Raw genomic sequence first — 22275 nt, forward strand, 5'->3', positions numbered from 1 at the left:
TGCAAGAAAAGGGGGTGGAACGTGATGTTGTCACGTTCACATGCTTGTTGGGTGCATGCAGTCATGCGAATTTGGCATGCGAGGGCCGATATATTTTCAAGATGATGACAAATAATTACGGCATTACACCCACAGTAGATCACTTTACTTGTTTGATTGAACTTCTAGCACGATCAGGATATCTTGGTGAGGTAGAGAGAATTTTGGAAATGATGTCTTCCTCACCTTCTAAAGATATGTGGATAGGTGGCCACAATATTAAGGTTTATGGGAAGAGAGACCCACCTGAGATCCCATGGGGCTCAGCTGGGGTGGACACTGTTGTTGAAGCTTCAGGAGTCTTTACTACAATGGAAAAGGCTTCTTCCCATCTTAAGGGTGGTGCAAAGAAAGTAATCATATCAGCACCTTCTGCAGATGCCCCAATGTTTGTGATGGGTGTTAATGAGGAAAAATACAAACCAGAGATGCAAATGGTATCAAATGCCAGTTGCACAACGAACTGTCTAGCTCCGCTTGCAAAGGTTATACACCAAGAGTTTGGAATTATTGAGGGTCTGATGACTACGGTCCATGCAACTACTGCAACTCAAAAGAAAGTGGATGGTCCTTCTGGGAAGGACTGGCGAGGAGGCAGGGGTGCAGCACAAAACATCATCCCTAGCTCAACTGGTGCTGCAAAGGCAGTGGGAAAGGTTCTACCTGCGCTGAATGGCAAGTTGACTGGCATGGCATTTAGAGTTCCGACTCCTAATGTTTCAGTTGTTGATTTGACTTGCCGACTGGAAAAAGATGCTTCTTACGATGAAGTTAAGGCAGCAGTCAAAGCTGCGTCTGAAAGCTCAATGAAGGGGATCCTTGGATATACTGAGGATGATGTGGTCTCTACCGACTTTGTTGGGGATGAGAGGTCCAGCATCTTTGATGCAAAGGCAGGCATTGCTCTGAACAAAAAATTTATGAAGTTTGTGGCATGGTATGACAATGAATGGGGCTACAGCAATCGAGTGGTGGATCTCATCAGCCATATTGCTTTGGTTGCTGCTGGCAAGAAATATTGAGAGCTTATAATCTACGAGACTTCGAGGTTGGGCCTGTCATTAAGCTGGCGGTTTTTGTGTAACACTCAAGAGCGTCTCCTATCAAGGTAACGGAAAAAAGTTTTTGCTTTTTCTGGGACAGGGGAGCCGCGCTTTGGGGAAAGGTTTTTTTCGGAGTAATGAGCTGACGAAAAGGAAAAAAAAAGCTTGGATGCAAAGAGGGAAAAAAGTTCCTCAAGGGCAGAGGCAGACGGGAGGCGGAAGAAAAACGACTGTGGAGAGGAATTGCTGTTTGTTAGCAGCAAGGCAATCTTCAAGCCTCCAAAGGCTATCCGAGGTGGAATTCCCATCTGTTTCCCTCAGTTCAGCAATCTAGATCAAACAGAACAGTATGGTTTTGCTCGGAACAGGTTCTGGAGTATAGTTCCAAATCCCTTGTCCTTGTCAACAAGCAGCAACAAAGCGGTCATTGACCTTATTCTCCGACCTAGTGAGGAAGATTTTAAACTCTGGAATCATAGCTTTGAATTTCGCCTTCGAGTTGCTTTAAGCCCTGAAGGAGAGTTGACACTTACTGCACGTGTTCGCAACACTGATGCTAAGCCTTTCTCTTTTACTGTGGCTATGCACACTTACTTCTCAGTTTCAGATATCAGTGAAGTGCGAATTGAAGGACTGGAAACTCTGGATTATCTTGATAACCTTCAAAACCGAGAGCGCTTCACAGAACAAGGAGATGCTCTGACTTTTGAGGATACAGTTGTTTGGAACCCATGGGAAAGAAAAGCAAAAACTATGGCTGATTATGGAGATGATGAATATAAGCATATGATTTGTGTTGAGCCAGCAGCAGTTGAAAAGCCAATTACTCTTAAACCAGGTGAAGTTTGGAAAGGAACAGCATTTGGTGGCTTCAAAAGCCGCTCACAAGTGCCAGTTTTGGTTGTGAAGTATTTAAACAAGGAGATAAAGGTTTAGGTGCTGTTTGGAACACTGCAAAGGTGGAGCCTGGATCAATTGTTGTAATATTCGGTCTAGGAACTGTTGGCCTTGCGGATGCAGAAGGTGCCAAAGCAGCTGGGACATGGATTGTGACCTTTAACGGCTGAAAGAACTGAAAAGCAACACATGATAATCTAGGAACCGTAAGCCATCTCAATATCAGTAAATAGTCATCATGATGGAACTTGAATCAGAAAATTATCCATGATCTTCCACTTTCTTATTCATCAATGAAGACCATACTTTTGGAAAATTTCTTTGAAATGTATATATGATCTATGCATTCGAGAGGTTGCTCGGATTTCTTCATCTTGAATCTTGAAACTCTTATTGACAGAAATAAAACAGAGTCCTGACATTATTTTCTCATCTTGTTTAATCATCTGTTTGATCTTTTATCCTGAAATTTATCAAGGTCTTCTGAAGACGTGAATTTGCTTTCACAAACCTTTCGACAGCGTCTGGGGGCCTGAGTCTGCAGACTCAGGCCCCTAGACGCGAGCCTCCGGCCAGGGCACATCTGGGGGCCCGATCCTGACAAAAACACATGTGTGTGCTCCCGATGCCCTAGAGGCCCTACTGGTTAAGTTTCATATGAAACCGAGAACATTACCTTCTCTGCATCATCTATCTGCCGCTGTAATGGAGCATCCAGGTCTGCTCCTGCCACTGGGCTGCCCTCGTCTCTCTCCTAGGTAGGCACTGCATAGTCGGGTCGAGGACCAAAAAGGCTTTCCTGCAACCGCTCGAACTCCTCATCAGAGATCTGATACTGTGGCGCCGCATCCTCAATCTGCTCCTGGATGCTCACAATGGCAGAGATGTCATCGATGCTCGTGCCATCATAACGAGCCACCTCATCAACATGTGGTGGGGCATCCTGTAAATCAAAATCTATGAAATCACTAGGTGCATCACGCACCATGATACAGTATAGTTCTTCTTCCCTAAGCTCCAACAACTCTAGCACATCCTGCGTGGGTAGATATTCCACCCCCTCGATGGTGATAGCATGGAGAGAAGAGAGGGGTGGCTCTTCACTCGTGGGCATCTCATCAGGGCAGGGAGGTGGGTGCACAATGGCCAAGCTCTGTGCTGCCTCAACACTCAGATCGAGAGTGATCTCCTCAAGCTCCCTCTCAAAGTACTCTAATAGTGGCCAAGAGGGTGCATCGATGTCCTCGTCACTGTCCTCTTGCACCTCAGTGCACATAACATATATGGCAAAGGCGGCATCCCTCTCAATGAGATCCATCGTGACGTGGTCCTGTGACGAGGTGGGCACTGCTCTAGCACGGAGATGTTGCCCCACATGCACCAGGGCTCAACTTATCACCTTTGCATGGCTGGATCCGGCACACAAACTATACAAAAAATCCATGGGAACCCACCTGAGAGTGGAGTCGGGAATAGAGCAAGTGAGAGGGTTCACTGCATCACAAAACGATGCTAGTATACTAGAGTCAGGGTCTACAGCGGAAAGCGAGCTCTCTAGGTTCAAGGTCACGCAAAACCTAGGGTATATCTGGTCCCCTATGTGCGCGTAGCATGTGGAACTGATCCATGCGGCGAAGGCGGGAGTGATAGCCATGGCACTCAAAGAGAGAAGGAATGAGAGCACAAGTGTAGGGAAGTGGAGAATGAAAGCGAAAATGAGTTTGGAGTTATAGCTTTTATGTGTCTAGGGTTTTAAATAAAGGTTCTTTATAAAGTTATTAACTCTAAAGTTTCAAATTAAAACTCTTACCTTAGTTTCTTTATTTCAGTACTTTAAAGTCACTGTTAAAATTACTCATACAGACAAACGCTTCGTTCTACAAATTATATCCTCGAATATGTTTGGGTCGCTGAGTATATTCAAGTCTAACGAGAGAAAATATATAATTTTTTAAAGAAAATAAATCTAAAAGGCCTTGAAATTCCCTTTGGATCTAATTTAATATTAAAATGTAAGAAACGAGCAGCAGAGATGCGCTACAATATATCATTGTGCAAAGACAATATTCTCTAGATTATAGACCTCTAACCTGCAATTTAATTATGATTTTTAACTGCACGATTGAGTAATTACAGTATGTATTATCACACGGTTGGATCACAGTAAACTAAAATTTAAAGTACTCAGAAGTTCAAAAAAGGTATGTATTCGCTCTTTATAAAGTTTTTTTACAAGGATTCCACTATCTCAAGGATATGTGGAGAAACACATTGTTTACATGTCATGGATTGCTCACTACGAGTCTTGACTTTTCTATTATCTAACTTGAAATAGAAGTTGTAGAGGGGCTCACTGGACATTAATTGGATTTCTTGTCTCAGAAAATAAATGGGCCAATGACTCTCTGCACTGACTACGAAAGGATTATGACCACTCCACAAGATTACCACATCTACGAGCACTGTATATGTGTCATCTCGGATATCTTGATCCAAGCTGATTCAGTCCCCTCGCAAAAGTCGCCATCTTCTATATCGAAAGCGAACGCATAAAGTTTGTCTAGCAATGAAATACCTGTAAAAAAAACAAAAATAATGGTAAGTGATCAATGCGACTAACATAACAATTCATCTAAGCGAGACCTATGTCAATTAAATCAAGGTATGCAAAGTAGTAAAACAGTTTTACCTGAATGTAATATCAGATTGGTTGACCCTGCACTCAATCGTCTCATCAAAATGTGTTCTTTTGACTTCCCAAGACTCACCCAATAGCTGACTCATCCATTCCTCGGATGGACACTTACATTGATAAGTAATCTTTGTTTTCTTCAAAACATCACATGAACCAAACAAATGTACAAACAATGAGAATGGAATAAACCAACTAAGATGCACATCTTTGGAGCCTGTGGTGGGTTTCATAGCACTATTGATGTCAGATTTCATCTTCGACTTGCAAGCTCCTGACAACTCCAAGCTACCAATGAACCATTCACCACTAGACAGTGGCGGCAATGGGACATGCTGCAATCTCTGGCTTTCTACCACATACAATGAATTATAGAAAAAGATATTTTGAGTGGCAAGTTGACTTGTAGAGGTATTATCATAGATCAAAGAACCTATCTCTTCATGCCAAACATGTATCTTGCCGCTTAAACATTCCACATTCTGCCATTCATGCAAAGTCGATGGATATAGAGCTGTCAATCAAACAAGACTGAATTAGAATACTGCAAAGACTTTTAAAAACAACTCTGATACAAAAGAATAATCAATGATAAAATTTAACAACTTACTGTTTTGTTTATAATTTGCAATGTTGTTCTCGTCGTGTACAGAGATTTGTTTATGCATATAAACATGTTGAATCAACACTTCTGTTACTGCACTTGTGCCATTAAACACTTTTCTGAACTCTAAAATTCTACCTTTCCAATGTTTGCTAGGGTTTGCAACATCCTTGCGCTTGACCTTGAAACTCCCTCGAGTACTTGGGTGCATCAAAATCCAATCCAACTTATAATACTTATCACAAATCCAATTACCGCCATTATCTTTCCTGTTGAAGACCTCCACTGCAAGTATGCTACTGATATTTTTCCTCCGTGAAGACATCTGTAACAACCAAATACAAAAGTTACCTATCAACATGTGTATAATTTGCAAATGTTCTCTCCAAATGAAATTAAATTTAAATGGATCAATTTAAAAAAGAAACATTGTACCTGTAATTTCTTTCACAAAGATCCATAGATATGTTGAACAAGAAGTTGACTTATAGCAAGACCAGTGTTCCTTTACTGACAGATTCCTATAGTACAAAAGCAAAAGAAATATTGGGTCAACGCATACATATAACTTATATAGGCTTTGTCCAAATGCGTTGAAATTTAACCATGGAACAGTAGTAAAAAATGGCAATATACCTGTGGCTTTCTCTGCAAAAAATCCCAAAGATGTTGTAGAAGTTGAGTTCTTAATAAATCATTGTTCTTCACCCTCGGAGATTCTTGGAGTAAAAAAACAAAGGAAAGCTCAGTATGCATGTAACTTGTATACATTTTGTCTAAACGAGATAAAATTTAACAGTGGAGCAACAAAAAAACAAGACAATATACATGTAACTTTGTTTACAGAGAAACCTTAAGATGTTGAAGAAGAAGTTGAGTGTTCAAAATCCCAAAGATGTTGTAGAAGTTGAGTTCTTAATAAATCATTGTTCTTCACCCTCGGAGATTCTTGGAGTAAAAAAACAAAGGAAAGCTCAGTATGCATGTAACTTGTATACATTTTGTCTAAACAAGATAAAATTTAACAGTGGAGCAACAAAAAAACAAGACAATATACCTGTAACTTTGTTTACAGAGAAACCCTAAGATGTTGAAGAAGAAGTTGAGTATTCAAAATATCACTATTCTTGACTGTAAGAGACTCCTAGAGCATCAAAACAAAAGAAATTACATGTCAGAGAATGCACATAACTTGCACAGGTTTTCTCCAAACGAGATAAAACTTTACCATAGAACATCTATGGAAGAGAAAAATATACCTGTAGAGTTTTGTGAAGAGAATCTTAAGGCTTTGGTAAAACAAGCTCTGCTCTCATAAAACACATGAAACTCTCTCTATGCTTGTGCAAAGCAAATGAAATTTTACAGGGTTACAGACAGGGCAAGCAACAGTGAGGCTGTAAAATTTCGTCAGGAAAGAAGAAGCGGGGAAAGAGATATGACAAATTTGAGTTCCGCCTAAGAAAGAGGGAAAAACTGAAAAGGGGAGAAAAGAAAAATCAAACATAAAAAATAAGAAAATGAAAACTCGAGGCACAAACTTCCAAGAAGTGACAGCTTTGTACTCCCCTTTTTCCTTATTTTATTGCTGAGGGAAGATTTGGTCCAAGATATGGCTAGAAGATTCATGTTACATGAATCTGGAATCCCAGCTCTCTCATTGGTTAGGCCTATATTTGTTTATTCACTCCCTAAGGGGCAAAAAAGAGAGTCCATATTTCTCCTAATGTGATGGGCTGCCAGTTCAAAACATAGTCTCATGGACTGCACTGATTGCAGGATATGTGCAGGAAGGGCATGGTGAGCTAGCACTGAAGTGTTTTGAGCAGATGCAACTTGAGGGCCTTTGTCCAAATTCAGTTATCTTTATTTGTGTGTTGAAGGCCTGTGGCTCCATACGAGCTGCAGATAAGGGCAAAGAAATACATGATGAGATTGTTAGAGAAAGGTTGCTGGACAAAGACATTGTTGTTGGGACTGCATTGGTAGATATGTACATCAAATGTGGCTTGCTTGCAAACGCACAAGAAGTGTTTGACAAGCTTCCCTTTCATGATGTGGTCTCATGGAGTGCTTTAATAGCAGGATATACTCAGAATGGTCTTGCTGAGAAGCAGTGAAGTGCTTTGAACGAATGCAAAATGAGGGATTGTCTCCAAATGCATTCACTTACACATGCATATTGAAAGCCTGTGGCAGCATAGGAGCTGCTGATAAGGGCAAAGAGATATACAAGGAGATTGTTCAAAGAGGGCCGCTTTTCTGTTTTAAATTCAAAAAAAGCTACGTGCTGTATAGCCAATTTGGGGGGCGTAGGAAATTTCAGAATCGGGGGGCTAATGTTAGTTTCTTTTTTCTCTCCGTGATCGAAAAGGGAAAAAAGAAGAGGGGAGGAAAGAGGATTGTGAACAAAAAAAAATGACAGGGAGAAAAGCGAATCTGGAGGAAACCACGAAAGCAAGCAGATTACACAAATGTATGGGTTTTACGATGAGTGCTTGAGAAACCAGAGATTGGGAACAATCGATCTAGGAAAACGGTTCTGAAAAAGCAGTGACGTGAGACGAATAAGGAGGACGATGCTAGATCTCGGAGGAGGAGGACTGAACATAGGGAGAAGGCCATAACAAAGAGCTGTACAACCGAATGTTGGATATATCTCGTATGCTGCTTCACCTCCACCAGTTTAAGAGTTTGTGGTCTTTGAAGTCAAAAAAAACAACCTGTCCTGAGGAGAAGAAGAGCTGTCCTGAGGAGAAAAAGAGCCATCCTGGGGAGAAGAAAAACATTCATTTTGGGGAAAATTAGGACAGTCATCTATGAGAGCATAACAACAGTAATTACAACTGGTAGTTGAGCTTGGAAAATAGTATGTTCTCCCATACGGTGCTAATAGATATGGATTGAAAAACTTTTGAATTGGAAAACCCTTATCCAGAAGTTGTAAAGCTTTCTTCTAATCCAGATGATGTCCAGAAATTGTAAAGCTTTCTTCTAATCCAGATGATGGCATGTCAATGCTTCATGAAGAGCCGTGTATAGATGCTCATCCCACAACAGTTTTGTCTTGAACCAAACCATCAAGTACCATTAGTCCTTGAACCAAACCATCAAACTATCTTGAAGAAAGAAGTCGTGCTGTCCAAATTTCCAGCTCACCGATTGCTATTTCTGTTTTTATGATGTGCATCATGGTTGATGAGAAAACATAAGATTTCAAGGCACATTCTAAGCTTTCCTTTGACCATCCATATTCCCTAACAGAAATTCTGTTTATTCCTGATAAAATGTGCCAGAAATCTGACTTATTAGCCACAACTGATGACTATCTCTGCGTCTGACAGATCTAGGAGCAGGGCAGATTGAAGTCTAACATAATACATATAAATATGGAAAATTTGAAGACTGTTTCTAACCGTAAGCCATCTCAATATCAGTAAATAGTCACTGTGATGGAACTTGGATCAGAAGATTATCCATGTTCATCCACTTTCTCACTCATCGATGAAGACATATTCTTGGAAATTCTCTTTGAAATGTATGGAAGACCTATGCAATCCAAAGGCTGCTCGGGTTTCTTGTTCTTGAACCTTGAATCTCTTATTGGCTGAAATAAAACAGAGTCTTGACATTATTTTCTCATCTTGCTTATTCACTTGTTTAATCTTTTATCCTGAAATTTATCAAGGTCTTCTGAAGATGCGACTTTGCTTTCACAAACCCTTCGACAACGTGGTGAGAGAGAAGGCGTCTACGACTGACAGATGGCGGTGATCTCCTCCCCTCCACGGCAGCTCCTCGCATCAACGGAGTGAAGCCTTTCCCCTCGCTCTTGTCAATCTGGTGGCGACCTCTTTTGGCTCCACGGTAGCTGCCAGGAGTCTAACAACTCCTCCCTCCACTTTTGGTGGATGTCAGCGGCCTCAGCGGTGCCTCCTCCTCTCTCAATGGCAGCGACAACACCAATTTTCTTAGCTTCCTCCTCTCTCTCAGTTGTTGACAGTATGAAGGCTCCCCTATCCTCCACAATCCCTCACGATTTATAGCATTAGCCTCTGTCGCCTCTCCCAGCTCATGGCACAGATTAAATAGGTGAGGGGAGGGGATCCTCCCTCCCCCACGCGTCATTTCGCATGAGTTCTTCCCCCCTACAAGCTCCATCAAGGAGCTTGATCATACCTGCTATTCCCCTCCCCTCCAGCACAGCAGTCAGCTGGGGGGATAAGGGGAATAATAATAAAATAATTTGCCATTATCCTAACCTTTTTGGCCTCCGAAGAGGAGATTCATATGAACAATGCGTGTTTGAGATTCGGAAATGTTACACAAGTGCAGACATTCATCTCTTGGCTATCAAGATGTTACAAGACAAACTTATTATGCACATAGTCATCAAGATATGAATGGCAATATGCATCCATCAGTTTTGGCTTATAGAAATAGTCAAAAACCTTTGAGAGATAATGCTACTATGAGTGATGACAACCCCATTGAAAGCCATGTATTATCTCAATCATTGCCTAGACATAGATGTGTATGGTGTAGATGCAAAACATATTGTGGTGGTGGAATTTTGGTTCCTCCTTCAACTTATGTACGACACCAAAAAATTGAGGAGAGATTCGAGAGTCTTACAACCCATCTAGGTCTACATAATCCTCATGATTTATTATTGGAGGATGTTCCAGAGGGATGTGATGTTGAGTTGGATAACGAAGCCCATAATGAGTCCTCAAATGAGATTGAGAGCTTGGACGAAGGTGAAGAAGATGAGATTGAGATGCATGATATTGAGCCATCTTTGTTTAATAGAATTATTCAGAGACTAATTCAAATGCAAGCACTTTGGGATGAACATCAAGCCTCGATTGAGTTTCAGGACAATATGCTTCAGATTTTGTTTGGTGATATTGTTGGGAAAAAGCCTTCTCAAACTTGTACAGGCAATATGTTTGCACCAAGCTTAGGCAAACTAATAGTGCAACTACCCAACACATGGGATGGAGACTTAGGTGGTATAAATATTCTTACTTGTTGGGAGCAACTCAATGTCATGTTAACACGACTTGGTATGGTTAACTCTCAACGATATAGAATATGCCAAGGACGTGAGAGTTCTTCTCATGTACCATTGCTATACCAACGAAGGAAGGAAGATAACTATACTCGGGACACTCTTGAATGCCAATGTAACTTCAATGCCATAGGCAGGAAGAAGCTAAAGCATGATTGCCCACAATATTGTGAAAAGTGTTCAAACTATTCACTACCTAGGAAAGATATGCTTTCTTTTAATTATATTTCCATTACCAAACAATTGCAACTACTAACTAAAAGTAGAACCCTATGTCATGAATTATTGGAAATGTGGAGAAATAAAAGAAAGTGGTTAACAGAGGATAATGCAATTGATACTTCATAAATAAATGAGTTCTGGGATGGCACAAAGTGCAAGCGTGTAAAAGATTTTTGGGATCCAGAATCATACATAGAGCTTCCAGTGATATGTAATAATATTCATTACAAGCAAGCATATAAAGCATGGCCTCCTTTTCAAAGGTCACCAGTACTTGTAGATGGTTGGAATGAGACAGAGAAAACCTATAAGTTTATTTGCAAATCATGTCAAACTCATATACAGAAGGACAAAAGGATCTACAAGGTACACTTTATTGCAATGTAGATTTTTAAAAATCCCATAAATAATCTTTGATATTGATTACTATAATATATATATATTTCTTGGTTTTGATGAGCAGGGTGATCCATGAAATTTTGCTTTATTATTACACTGGGATGGGTTTCAGGCATCAAAGGCAACCCAGAAGAATTGTGGAGTTGTTGAGGTGAAGGTCCTCAATATTGGAAAGAACTCTTTTATTGGAGTTATACCAGTTTTATTTATTCCATTCAGCTATAAAAATGTGCTTGGAAGCTCTAGCAAGCTTTTTCATGTCTTCATGCAACCATTGATTGATGAGCTGGAAAGTATGTTTGTTGATGGATTTACAGTAGATTTCAATTATCCAATCACACACATTACTAAATATAGAAATTCTCTCAATAGAAGATTCATTGCATGTGCCATGCTAATAATGGTAACTGGTGACCGTCCAACTCAGTGCAAGATTGGATCTTTTAAAGAGGGTGGTCAATCTTTTTGTCGTAGACACAAAGCGATAGCTACCTTGGAAAGTGAGGGATCAGGATGTTACTTATATGATCAAAACAGGTTTCAATTGAAACATAGACCAATCAAAAAATCAAGTGATGAAATGCTTACCTCTTTGATTATGGCAGAAAGAGCTCTCACTCAAGCAGATAGGGATGAACTTTTAAAAGAAGCGGGACTTTCTGGTAGATCATGCTTGTGGAGATTATATGATCTCTACGGCTTTGATTTGTCCTTGGATCTTGTATATGATTGCATGCATATTTTGGCTCTAAATTTGTTCTCAAAGTATACATGTGCTCTAATAAGGACAGTGGACAATAGAGTCAAAATACAAATTGATGAGGCAACACATCATGTTACAAAGTAACTCCGTACTCTACATGATATGGTTGATGGCCAAGGTACCCTAGTAAATATTGTGAAAGCTACAAGGCCGAAGAAAATCAAAAGTGGATACAATGGTATCTGCCATATGTATTGTGTGAGGTTAAAGATATTCCAAAGGTCTTTTATGACTTGGGATTAATACTCATAGACATTGCTCAAGCTTTTTACAACTACACTTGTGATCATGGTTGGTCTAGAGAAGATGTAGATACTTTGAGAGAATTGCTTGGTTCTTGGAGATTAAGGTCTGAAGAACTCTTAGGGTCCAACTCACCACCGTTGGAGCATGTTGCAGGTATAAACTATTCTCAACTTTTCTTTTGTTTACGTATTCATAGTATATGTATTTTAACTTAATAATTTATCTTTTTATTATATCAATTATAGGTTTTGGAGAGTTTGTGGATGATATTCTTCATCACGGTAGCCATGATGCTTTTTGGTGCTATACATATGAACGAATGGTCTCGACATATGTTAATATCAAAACAAACAACAAAGACAATGCAATTTCTTATGCAAATGATCAAAAGGAGAAGTTTCTTTACATGGGTACTCATTCATATAACAAAAGACCAGCTTGACAAACTTATGCCACATCAAAGGATGATAAGACAGTTTCACAAAGCTCTCTTGCCACCTGATGGATACTTAGTGGATCTTGATAGATCTGATGAATGTCCAGAATGGCATACATTAGGTCTCATGCATGTATCATGTGTTGATAGAGCAAAAGAGTTATGGAGGTTTTTCTACAAAAGCCAATGATTGTGCAACAGTAACAAAGGGAATAGTAATAGGAGGAAAGAGGTTGAGATAAAGGAATGCAACTAGTGATGAAAGAAGGTACATCCATCAAACTTTTAACATAGAGTAGAACGAGTAATAGAACATAAAAAAGTATTTATTAAGGGAGACACTTATAAAGTGGGAGATAAAGTAGTTGTAAGATGTGACAACGATACCAGTGTTGATATAAATGTTGGCCATTGGAAAGCATGCATATCACCACTTTTCTCATTGGAATGTTATGATGAAGTGAGGATTTTCTTTAGTGTACATTACTATAGACAATGTATTATGATTGAAAGGGGCCATGAAAGTTTGGTTGTGGATACCACTATAGGCATGACTCGCTTGCAAAATACTTTTGTGCCATTTTCATGGGACTGTATTAGACCAATACAATCATTATTACATAAATTTATCCCACTTCAACATGGAAATTCTATTATTGCATATGAGAGAAAGGATTTGAGACTAAGGCCACGCTTAACAAAGATAGGTTGCATTGGTTGTATGCCTCCTTGGCTAGAGGAGAATGAAATCATTTATATGAAATGTGATTTATCAGCACTGTGTGGGCCAAATGACTTAAAATATGCCATCATAAGGTCAGTTAATTATGAAATGAAGCAAGTTAAAGTGGGATGGTTGACTAAGGTCCACTTGCAAGAAAATATTTGGAAGGTGAGAGAAGAGGATCCAGAATGGAAAGATTGGTGGTTGTGTGCATCCACAAAAAAGCGATGGCATGCAATCAAAACAAAAACAATGATAATCAATAAAAGAAAAAAAAATCATACCTATTATGTGGTGTTCAGTTGCACATGACTCAACAATCTTATAATGGTATGTTTATTAACATTATTTTTTATGTTGTCTAATATTTTTTCAGTAGAATTAATAACCATTTTCTCATAGTCACTACATTTGTGTAGGTTTCAAATGTCAGCTTCTAGCATAGAGATGATGGCTCTTCTAAAGAAGATGATGAGTGAAGATCCCAAGTTCCTTGGGCTTATGGATTCTATGATGAATTAGGTGAAAGGTACAATAATATGTGGTTCAATCTGAATACATTGTTTTTTACTTGTTTCTTTACTTTCTCAAAATTTTAAAATCTTAATATCAACATAAACTTTGATTAATTGTGTGCAAATATAGAAGAAAATATTACTAAAAACTTTACAAGAGAAAAATTCACAAAAGAAAGATAAGGATGTCACCGATCTTGATGTTTCATCAAGTCTAGAAATAGGTATCTTATTTTTGTAAGATAATAATCAATTATTATAACAACTATCTAATTAGGGATATTTGATATCTTAAGTTTCATTAGGTATAATGTGCCTACCGTCATATGATGAAATCTTTCGACCACCTACCTTGGAAAGGAGACAAAAAGGGTAGATTTTATGGGAAAAAACTCTTGGTTGAATGCTTTAAAAGCCAACATGCAGTCATGCTTGAAAATTATCGATGGGTACGAAGATGGTTTGACTCCTCCAAGTCAAATGATCTACTCTACAAAAAGATTGAAAAAGAACGTATTGAATTAATAATCTCTCAAAATCACCATGAAATTTTACCATTGAAGTTTCATGGATGTGAGTACTTGTGGAGAGAGCGTGATATTTATGATTGGTGGAAAAGTACGAGGAAAGATGAGAGGAAGCATTTGAGGAGAAAGGGCCTTCTAAATAAGGTAAGTCAGTCAATTTTTTTCTCATCAACTTTCCTAATATTTGAGACAAATAATTTTAGTTGGTGAATCCATTAATTTACTAGCATATAGAAAGAGTCCACAGTCTTTCTTGGAGTGGAAATTTTGGATAACGTTGAACCTATACCGAAAGATGTGATTTCAAATACAATAGCATCACCAGTAAGATAATATCATTTATATGTTTGGTTTTATGATTATCTTGTTAGTTTCACTTCTTCCATACCCATATATATACCTTTTGATGGTAGTGTGAAGTACATACTCTTGTTGCTGACTCTCAGAAGCAAGATGTATACGTCCCGACTATGGAGGATATTCCAATTGATCAAGCCTTGGAAAAGGTATCCTATAAAATTGTGTGTTTATTTTTTAATGCATGATTTTTAAGCTTTAATGGTATTTCATGTATTTATTATCTTAGCCTCCTCGAGAAGAAAACATCTTGGAAGGTTTACATGAAGATAAGGAGAGAGGTTTATCATTACATGTAATGATTTTATTCAAATTTTTTATATTTTAATTAGATAATTTATATTTTATATATGTTTATATATGAAGATTTATTTGTCTTGGAAGATGAATATGTTTGTCGAAGGAGAAGAAAGCTTTCAAAAATTTCAAGATTATACAACAAATCAAGTTTTTATATCTATGTTAAAATTTATTTTGACTACATATTTGTATTTTTAACATTTTATTTTATTATTTACTTTGTTAAAATGTGTTATTACTAAAGGATGTTGAAAATGAAGATGAGAATCTTGATGTGGAAAGTTGTGTAAGCTTTTCAAAGTTGTTGTTACATGGCTTAACAAAAAGAGTATATTCTAAAAAAACTATACAACAAAACATCAACAACTCAAGCAAAGATAAGGTATATGTTTTTTTTAAATATTGTAATTATATATTTTTAACTTTTATTACTAAGTTTATTTTCAAATATAGGTTTATGTAGATGAGGAAAATGATGAAGTAACGCGAAAAATTTTGAGAAAGCGAAAGGTTGACAGAGATAGAACTAGGGAGAGAGAAAGAGGAGAGAGAAGACTGCAGAAGAGAGAGAAAGACTGCAGGAGGAGAGAGAAGAAGAGTGACGAGGAGAGAGAAAGACTAGATTTGGAGAGAGAAAGATAGGAAAGAGGGAGAAGCCATAGAAGCTGTGAGCAAGATGGGAGAGAAAGACTATAATTGTATTATTATGTCAAAAAGATATTAAAAATTACATGTCCTCTCCTTTTATACCAATGTCAGTGTGACATGGCATAATATCAATATTATTTATACTAAATTCTTATTCCCAGCTTCTTACAATCCATCCCTTCCTAAAAGTTTTTATTCTCAAAGACAAACTTGGAAAACTAGAAAAAGATGGATAGAACAGAGTACTACTCTATTTTTACAACTTTATAAATGGGAAATTAATGAAGTATGACCAACTATATGGACTGAGATTGAAGAACGGAAGTAATTCTCAACTATATACATGATCAAGAGTACTTCAAAAGTATATGGAGCCATAAAGTCTTCAACAAACAATCTCAAAACAAAGTAGATAGCTTGCTATGTAAACAGACCTTGCTGGACCAAATCTTCCATAACTTCTAGTAGAAGTGTCCAAATGAGACGTACCATATATCAAAATGAAGATCTTGAATAGTACTTTAAGCCCATGTAGATAGATTAATTCTGAAAACTAGGCACGATAAAAATTTTGAGTTGACTAATGTGGAAGACATTATGAATCTTTGTGGAAGAGGGAAGCTCTAGTCTATATGCCAAATCTCCAATTCGCTTAAGGATCCGGTAAGGGCCATAAAACTTATGGGCAAGCTTATTACTAGATCCATCTTTTAATGTAGAGTACTTGGACTTGGGCACCTTTAATAAAACCAACTCTCCTTCTTGGGACTCTAAAGGCCTCCTCTTCTCATCAGCATACATCTTTATTTGATCTTGAGCCTTCCTTAGATTCACCTTACATTGCTGAAGAAGGGTTTGCATTCTTTCTAACTCTTCCTTCCCATGAGGATTGATCCTTTCATTAAAGATGACTGTGGGTAAGGGCACCTTGTAGCCATACAAAGCCTAAAAGGGTGAAACTCCTATACTAGCATGAGTAGAATTGTCATAAGCAAACTCAACCAAGTGTAACTAAGAATCCCATGACGTTTGGACATCATAGCAAAAATGGCGAAGATAAGTCTCCAACCATTTATTGACTCTTTCTGTCTGTCCATCAGTTTGAGGATGATAAGCCGTAGATGGAGCCAATTTAGTGCCCATAGATGTAGATACCACTTGCCAAAAGTTACTCATAAACTTTATGTCTCTATTATGGACCATCACTTGTAGTAATCCATGTAGTCTAAAAATCTCCTTCATAAACCGAGTGGACACTTGAGAAGCAGTAAACTGAATCTTGGTTGGAATAAAATAGGCTGCCTTGGTTGAGTCTCTATCATGGACAATCACGTGCGGTAATCCATGTAGTCTAAAAATCTGCTCCATAAACTGACTGGACACTTGAGAAGCAATAAAGTGAATCTTGGTTGGAATAAAATAGGTTGCCTTGGTGAGTCTGTCTACCACCACATATATACTATTCCATCCCTTCTTGGTAGTAGGTAAGCCAGTAATGAAATCCATAGTAATATGAGTCCATTTACCTGTAGGAATAGGTAATGGTTGTAATAAACCTCCTGGCTTATGGGTGTTGTCCTTATTCTGCTGACAAGGCATACACTTCATAACAAAGTCCTTGACATCTTTCCATAATCCTTTCCAATAGAAACTTTTACTGATCCTGTCATAGGTCTTGAAAACTCCTACATGTCCAGCTAGAGGCGAAGAATGTAGTTCCTCCATAATTTTTAAAAGAAGAGGTAGAAGGAATAACAATCTTGCCTTTAAACCAAATAAGGCCATTTTTAAGCTGGTAATGTGAGTTTTCTTCCATAAGACCTTACTGTAATTTCTGAAAAATATGGTTGAATTCTTCATCTAGAAGATAAGCCTCCTGCAATTCTGTCATAGCTAAAACTTTGCAAGCCCACATACGAGAAAGAGAATCAGCCAGTATGTTATTTTTGCCCCTTGTATGAGTGATGTCAAAATCATAATTCTGTAATGTAGCTATCCAATGACGTTGCTTTGGATTAAGATTAGACTGAGTAAGGAAATATTTAAGTACCCTGTGATCACTGTGTACTCTGAATCGGCTGCTGCCATATAAGTAATGGTGCCACTTCTTAATTGCATGCAAGATAGTCAACATCTCCTAGTCATAAAAATTCATGGCCATTTCTTTATCTGTAAGCTTATGGCTCTCAAATGTAATTACTCCATGCTCCTGTAGCAAAACAGCCCCAATGCCACGGCCACTAGCATCACAATGTATAGTAAATTCTTTGGAAAAGTCCAAGCATACTAAAATAGGAGCAGACGTAAGGAGTTCCTTTAACTGGTTGAAGCTGCTATCTGCAAGAGCATCCCAAAAGAAAACCTCCTTCTTCAACCTATCAGTCAAAGGAGCTGCAATGGCCACATAATGCTTAATGAATCAGTGATAGAATGAAGATAAACCAAGAAGTCCTTTAAGAGAGGCTGTAGTAGTAGGTGTTGGCCAATCTTTTATACATTGCACCTTCTTAGGATCAGCATGTATTCCTTTTTCACTGAAAATATGTCCCAAGTATTCCACTTCAGTCTGCATGAAATAACACTTCTTCTCCTTAGCAAAAAGCGTATGATGTCTCAATACATCAAAAAACCTCCTCACATGTGCCAAGTGATCTTGTAAAGTCTTGCTGTAGATCAGAATGTCATCAAAGAACACAGAGACAAACTGAAAGAGGAAAGGTTGTAAAATCTTATTCATCAGGCTTTGGAAGGTAGTTGGAGCTTTTGTAAGCCCAAATGGCATCACTAAGAAATGATAGAGCCCACGATCAGTCCTGAAAGCAGTCTTGGCTTCATCACCCTCTCACATGCGAATCTGATGATACCTTGATCTCAAGTCAATCTTCGTAAAAAATGGAGCCCCTTTAATCTCATCAAGCAAATCATTAATTCTAGGTATCGGATACCTGTTCTTCACTGTGATCTTATTAAGATCCCTGTAGTCAATGCACATTCTGAAAGATCCATCTTTCTTTTTGACTAACAGGACTGGAGATGCATAAGGTGAAGAACTTGGTTCAATGAATCCCATCTCAAGAAGTTCCTTGATTTGCTTGGCTATTTCCTCTCGTTCACACTTGGATAATTTGTAAGGTGGCTTATTGATTGTCTTTGAGTTGGGCTCCAAATCAATGGGATGATCTACTGCTCTCTTAGGAGGCAATGAAGTAGGTACCTCAAACAAATCTCTATACTCCTCAAGAAGAGCTGTCAAGGCTGGATGGTTTGCTGAATTATTCAGCTGATCCTACATTTCTTTATTCAAATGCAAAGCAAATATTTGTGAGCGCCTCTTGTACTCCCTTTTGAGTTGTTGAATGGTAATAAGCTGAAAATCTGATCTACTAGGAATTCCTTGTAAATGGATAAGCTGTCCATTGAAGATAAACTCCATATACAACTCTGAGAAATCCATAGTGATCCTGCCTAATGTCATCAACCAATCACAACCGAGTGCAATGTCTATAGGTCCCATTTCCAAAGTGATCAAGTTTACCTTTGCTTCAAAATTTTTAGCCAATTGTAAAGAAACCTGTGAGCATATCTGTGTGCTGATTTCATCTTCACCATTGGCCACTTGAACTCTAATGGACTGCTGTAAATCTGTGGAAATACAATTCAGGTTGTCCATGATGGACTTATTCACACAACTATGAGTACTGCCACTGTCTATCAGAATGAACACTGGCTTTCCACATATGCTTCCCTTCATATGGAGTGTATTAGGGCTCCTAGATCCTATCCAAGCATCCATAGAAATAGAACAATTAGTGGTAGCAAGCGGCTCATAACAAGTCCCACCTGGATCAAATGGAACACTTCCACCTGGATCAAAAGGAAAAGAGTCGGGTGGATCATAGAAGTACTCTTGCCCAACTTCTTCCTCAAGATCTTCATTTTCAGCATTAAGTGCAATTGTATTAGCTTCATCCATGTCATCTTCAAAATCCTCAAAAGTTAACATACTCTGAAGCTTGGATTTGACATTTTTGTAAATACACTTTGAGGCATGATCAGGTGTATACTTCTCCCCACACTTGAAACATAAGCATTTTTCCTTTCTTTCTTTATAAAGATCCATAGGAATAGATTTAGGATTTGTATTGGTTGAATTGGATTTAGGCTTGCTGTCCCCTTGTTTGAAATCAACTCTTGGACTGTTTGCTGTCCTGAAATTACATTCAGGTCTAGAAGCATTAAATGGAGGATAAGTTGGTACCTATAAGCTCCCTTTTGGAACACGATTGCTACCATAAGTGTTACCAACTTGCCCATGCTTAAAAACAGTCCTTGGCTGTCCAAAACCACGATGAAATGAAGATTATTTTCTATACTTTCTTCCATAGCACTCCACAAGCTCAATAGCCTTAAAGAGGGAAGTAGGATTTTGTGCCTTGACATCAGCTGATAAAGATGGCTCTAAACCATACATATAGTTATGGAGCTTAGCCTCATCACTAATGCTTTCCACATACATGATTAGGTTGAGGAATTGGTTAGTGTACTCTCTTACACTTAGGCCCCTTTGTTCCAAACCATACCATCTCCATGCTGATTTCTCTTTTTCAAGAGGGGAGACAAATACTTTAGCCATAAGTTTCTTGAAAGCTTCCCAATTCTCTACAAGTACGTTTTATTTTTTTATATACCTCCACCAAGTATGGGAAAATCCCTCCAAATGCAAGGAAGAAAAATTAATCTTCATGTCATCATTTTTAGGGAATATGTCAAAGTAGGATTCCATCTTAGAGGTCCACTCCTCTAAATCAAATGGTGAAGAAGACTGACCATTAAATTTAGCTAGAACAATCTTGTCATTTAGCTCTCTTTCATGAAATGGTTGCTGTCCCAAAATAGGCTGATCATGATTACCATGTATGGAACCCCTGAATTGAGACAGAAATCTCCCAACATGTGGCTGAGAACTACTATGTAATCTTCGAGTTGGTAGAGAACCTTCAGAATTTGAGTATTCAGTCCAAAAGCTTGAAAATTAGCTCCATTCAAATTGCCCAAATAGTCATCATGCCATTGTGAAGCCTCTTCTACTTCATATTGGCTATTTGGGATGCCTCTTCTTCCAATAATCCCATGTCCATGACCATTTTGGTTAGATGGCTGAAGTGGGACTGAAGGCTCATTGTTTGAATAAGCTTTCTCCTTAGCTTCTTTTGATCCCATTTGCATTTGCATCCATTGGGAGAATTGTGCCATAAGTTGAGCATTAGATTCCACCAACTTATCAATAGAATCCTTTGTTTGAGTTGTTGAATCCACCAAATTCTCAATGGAAGACTTCATTTGATCAGTAGACAAAACAATTTGCTCCATTCTTGATAATATGGCCTCATGTCGTTCTCTATGTCTTTGTTCATGAGCGCATAAGGTATTATTGAGTATACTGACTTCCCCTTGTTGTTGAGGCTCTTCAGGGCTCTCTTGAGGTGTAATATCCAACATGGAATCCTTGATTTTTTGAGCATAATCTTCATGGACCTTATTTTTACCCTTATGTCTTGCCATAATAGTGCAGTTCTACAGTACCTCCTATCAGAAAAACAGCTATAACTTTTGTTAGGGAACTCTGATTTCAAAAACTTTTAGTTCAAATCGAAGCTAAGAATGCCCTCTTCGATATGAGCTATAGCAAGCTATAAAATATTTAGAACAGAAAATTCTATAGCTAGATTTCTGAGTCTGAACTGTCCAAGCCTACACCCTGTCTAAACCTATAAGTGCCCTGTTTTGACCCTATAATGCAAGATAGTAACCCCAAATGGTTACCAAACCCTGTAGAAGGCTGGACAGGACCTATGGGTACCTGTAGTACCTGCACCTGTACTTCAATAATGAAGGGTGTACCTGTAACCACCTATGAATGCCCTGTAAATTCCCTGTTTTACCCTGTTTTGGACTTGTAGGTACTTGAGCCTTTGGAAAGTCTTCAATCTTCAAATCTCCACTCATTCTGTCTGTGTGAAGGATAAAACGGCATGATAGACTCCCTACATGGGCTCTGAAACACCGAGAGGTGGGCAAAGTTCCTCCCGGGTCGGTTGGTTGCACCCCTTCGGGATCTTTGATACTGAGGGAGGGTCACCTCTCTTTTGTCCCACTATCTGCCCCCGACATCCACCTTTTTCCTCGGTGGGTATATCAACTGGCAGTAGCTAGTAATCTAATCAATCAGCACGAGATGCATTTCTGAAATATTCATTCAACCTTTCATGAGATGCAATTGAATGGAATCTTGAAAGTTTGGGTAGGGGAAGGGTCTTACCAATGCAATTCAGTGACTCACTGATTGCTTTAGTACTTACCCTTGTACAATATTTCAGCTTGGGCAAAAGAATTCATCCAAAACAAATCAAGGTTATGCATCAAGCTTGTCAAATGATATCTATGATGAAGTGATGATTAAATCAAGATGAAATTCAATGGAATAGGCTGAAATCAATGAAAATTAACACTAATCTCTGATCTATTGATCAATTCAGTGAATTAATTGATCAATTCAGTGAATTAATTGATCAATTCAGTGAATTAGTTTATCAATAATCTCCCATCAACAAGTTGAAAAGCAATAGCAAATGGATTATTGAGAGATTTCAGAGATTAGTACAAGAAATACCTCAATTAAGCTTGAAGAATATGGTAGATGTTAGCTCCAATCCCATTGATGGAAGAATTCTTCAAATTCCACCATAAATCCATCATAAAGCTTGAAATCTCCATAGAATCAGTCCATAC

The 22275-nt window shown here is 38.3% G+C and overlaps 2 pseudogenes; both read left to right on the top strand.

Annotated features, from left to right (window-relative positions):
* Positions 1-247: 247 nt before the first annotated feature.
* Positions 248-1132, top strand: LOC148021931 (glyceraldehyde-3-phosphate dehydrogenase GAPCP2, chloroplastic pseudogene; annotated as a pseudogene).
* Positions 1133-1219: 87 nt separating this feature from the next.
* On the top strand, positions 1220-7395 carry LOC148021932 (putative glucose-6-phosphate 1-epimerase pseudogene; annotated as a pseudogene).
* Positions 7396-22275: the final 14880 nt, after the last annotated feature.

The sequence above is a fragment of the Lygodium microphyllum genome, chromosome 17 (genome assembly GCF_053477565.2).
Source record: "Lygodium microphyllum isolate KBCC chromosome 17, Lygodium_microphyllum_v1.1.10, whole genome shotgun sequence".
Taxonomy (NCBI): Eukaryota; Viridiplantae; Streptophyta; class Polypodiopsida; order Schizaeales; family Lygodiaceae; genus Lygodium; species Lygodium microphyllum.